We start from the raw sequence: 3,759 nt of genomic DNA on the forward strand, positions 1-3,759 counted from the left end.
GTAACGGAGTCCACTTCATGCTTTCCTCCTCTAGTAGCCTTGCGAGGTCTACTATATTGTGAGTTATGGACCGCCATTTCCTCAATCTTGTTCCATGTTTGATTGTCATCAACTTCGGTGAACATTCCATTTGATCCCATATTGAGAATGTTCCTAGAATCTTCATATAAACCATTCCAAAATTGTTGTACCAAAAACCATTCGCTAAGTCCATGGTGAGGACATGAGCGACAAGTTCCCTTGAACCGCTCCCAAGCTTCATACAAAGATTCTTCATCCCTTTGCTTAAAACCCGTAATTTGAGCTCTTAGCATGTTAGTCTTTTCCGGTGGGTAGAATTTTTTGTAGAAAGTTAGAGCCAACTTCTTCCAAGAATCTATTCCGAGGGTGGCCTTATCAAGGCCCTTCAACCATTGCTTCACGGTGCCGATTAGAGAAAAAGGAAATAAGACCCATCTAATTTGGTCTTGAGTCACGCCCGTTTAAGAGATTGCATCACAATAGTCGCAAAAGGTTTCCATATGAGAATGAGGGTCTTCACTAGGCATCCCCCCACATTGGCTCCTCTCAACTAATTGGATTAAGGCGGACTTGGCAATAAAATTTCCGGTTAGATGTTGCGGTGTAGGAGTAACATTTGGTAGATTCTCCTCGGTGGGTACGGAGTGTGACGAGAATTTAGGCATTGTAGGTGGATTTTGTGGGGTATTGTGTAATGAGTTCTCCTCTCCTTCTATTGCGAAAGGATTGACGAACTCACTAGTGGGTTGAACAACTTCACTAATACCTCTTAAATTCCTCCTAACAAGTCTCCTATTGTTCGTCAAGGTTCTTTCGATTTCACGGTCAAAAGGTAACAAATCACCTTGTAACCTTCTAGACATGCAAAATATCAAACAACTTGAAAACAATTAAACAAACCTTGAGGAGTTTTACTTCCCCAAGGCGAAGAAAGACACAACTAATAACAATAAAAAGGAAATCTAAATCAAACAAACTCCGTCCCCGGCAACGGCGCCATTTTTGATCGGTCCGTTTCGTGTTCACAATTAAAGATGTGGTCGTTGGGTCACGGTCGAATCAAAACACAATTTATAACTTCACAAACAACTCTACAATTAGTAAAGAGGCAAGTAAAGGTCGGATCCCAAGGGACGGGTATTGAAATGAGATTTCTATTGCAACTAGTGGTGTCTAAGGGGTGTCACAAATTGGGTTGATGTAAAAGGTCACTAAACTAAAATAGCAATGAAAATAAACAAGCAAGATGAATGAAAGGGGTGTAAACAATTGATTAAAAGCACTAGGGTGTCATGGGATCATAGGGGAATCATGGGAATTGATCATACAAACATGTTCTCAAATTATAAGCAAGCAATTATTGTTGTGATGGATTGAGTTGGGTTATATCTTACAATCCTAGGAAAGTTTAGGTCCTGGAGCCGAATCGATTAGATTGTACAACACCTACAAGTCGACTTAAAATTCCCTACTCAACAACATGCATGGTCTAATGAGACTCGAGTTGGGTTATGTCTTACAAGTCTCATTGAAAAAATAGAAGATGATAGTAATTGCAAGGATTCATAGGCTTAGCATTTCTTCAAATATAACATGTGCATGAGTTGAGATCAAAACAAGCAAGCAAATAAAACATGAAAGCATATTAATTTAAGCATGAATCATTCCCCATGTTGGTTTCCCCTAATCACCCATTTAACCCTAGCTAAGAGACTACTCACTCATTATCATGTTGATCATGCTAGCAAGGTTGTCAATCATACCAACAATATGAAACATGATGAATAAATGAAAGTAATTAACAATAATTAAAAAGGGATTAAGAGAATTATACCTACTAATGATTCCAATAATAAAGCAAAGATAAAAGAAGTACTTGAATGCTTGATTGAGAGGTTGTCAATCTCCCAACAATAGCCCAAATAATCTTCAATTACCCAAAATAAAGGATGAACAAAAGAGAGATTAAGGAAATAAAACTTGTATTAGAACTTGATTAATTGTTGATTACAAAACTAAAGAGAGATTTGATTGATATTAACTACTCAAATTATTGATAAGAAGAACATGCTCCTCTAATTAGACTAATGGGGTATTTATAGTGGAAATTAGGGAGGATGCATTAGGGTTAACTAAGGGCTAAACTAGTAATTACACTTTTTAGATTGAGCAAGGAGGAGCCGGTATTTTTCGAAGGAAGGGCTTCTTTCTTCGTAGCTTGGAGAAGAGGAAATCACGCTGTCTTTGGAATCCGGCGAAATAAGGTCGGGACGGGCGGATTCTGGTGATGATGGGGTCCGATCGGATTCGAGGGAATCCGGGCGGATTGTGGAGGTGGAATCCGAGCGGATTAGAGCAACGCCGCACGGATTGTGCAGGTGGACGTGGACGGCCGGATTGGTGACAATCCGCACGGATTGTCACTCAACAAGACATCTTCTTCTTTTCTTCCCTTTTCTTCATAAATTCCTTGGGGATTTCCTTGGGGACTCAAGGATCCTTTCTCAACATTGCTCTTCTACTATAATATGTACAAAGGCCTTCTAATCTTGTCTCTCCTTGATGCTTGGTCATTGAATTCGATCAATTTAGTCTCGTTTTGCCATGAAAATGCAAGATTCTTACTCCTTTCCTACCAAGGGATCAAAATCTCAAAGAATATGCAAAATAAAGAACTAAAGATAAGAAATGACCCAAATATGCACTAAAAAGCATGGGAACAAGGTTAATTCGGGGGCTAAATATGTGCTAATTATGGTCACATCGGAAATTTATATTCCAAAAATGCATAAAAATTAAAAAATTTCGAAAAATCACAAAAATACGTCTTTAAATTTCATAAAACAAAAACCCATAAAAATTTGAAAAATTGAAAAATCCAAAAACAAGTTCATTTCCTTTATAGTGTAGTCTTGTATATATTGTGTTTGTTCTATCCTTTTTCACATTGATCGACTATGCCACATCCGAGACATGAGGATATTGAAGACCGCATGGTATGATCTTTCCAATCTCCTTTTTCCTCTTTATGTTAATGACTATGTGGCTTTATTTTGATTGATGCAGTAAAAATAATGTGAATTTAGGATTGCATTTAGTTTATTTGGCATATTAGTTGGTAGAATCATATGCATTAGGATGTTTATATGTTAGTTGCATCATGACATGTAGTTGCATGTTAGAAAATTTTTGCGAAACCGTCTACTTGGGAAGCTTGACAAGTGTATATAGGCCCTAGTAGATGCTTTTTCTTCTTAAGACTTTGCTTGTTAGAATACTTGTAAAACACCCTAGGATGTGTCATGCTAGTATCCTTTGACCCATGGATTAAGGCCTAGTCAAGAGTACCTTGTGGTGTGATAACTCCTTGGCTACCGTTTATTCCAAGGTGACCCTTGAAACCATGCATCCATCATCCATGTTCTACCACATTTTTGTCATCAAAGGGAATGGGCACAAAAAGAAATCAATTTGAGTTCAATGAAATGAAATGAAAAGTGAAAGATAGTTTATTAATCTTTCCTTTAATCATTGTTCAAGTTTATTATTGAGTAATTCAAGTTTATTATTGGGTAATTAGAAGATTATTGGGTTTATTGGGAGATTGACAACCTTCCATCAATCATCAAGTTCTTCTATTATTCTTTGCATTATTATAACTTGATGATTGATGGAAGGTTGTCAATCTCCCAATAAACCCAATAATCTTCTAATTACCCAATAATAAACTTGAATTAC

General features: G+C 37.2%; 1 non-coding gene across 1 annotated transcript; it reads left to right on the forward strand.

Annotated features, from left to right (window-relative positions):
* The first annotated feature begins 207 nt into the window (after positions 1 to 207).
* LOC141589132 (small nucleolar RNA R71) lies at positions 208 to 314 on the forward strand. The gene has a single exon (XR_012520082.1). It is a non-coding gene; the product is annotated as a small nucleolar RNA R71 (small nucleolar RNA).
* The last annotated feature ends 3,445 nt before the right edge of the window (positions 315 to 3,759 follow it).

Source organism: Silene latifolia, chromosome 6, assembly GCF_048544455.1.
Source record: "Silene latifolia isolate original U9 population chromosome 6, ASM4854445v1, whole genome shotgun sequence".
NCBI lineage: Eukaryota > Viridiplantae > Streptophyta > Magnoliopsida > Caryophyllales > Caryophyllaceae > Silene > Silene latifolia.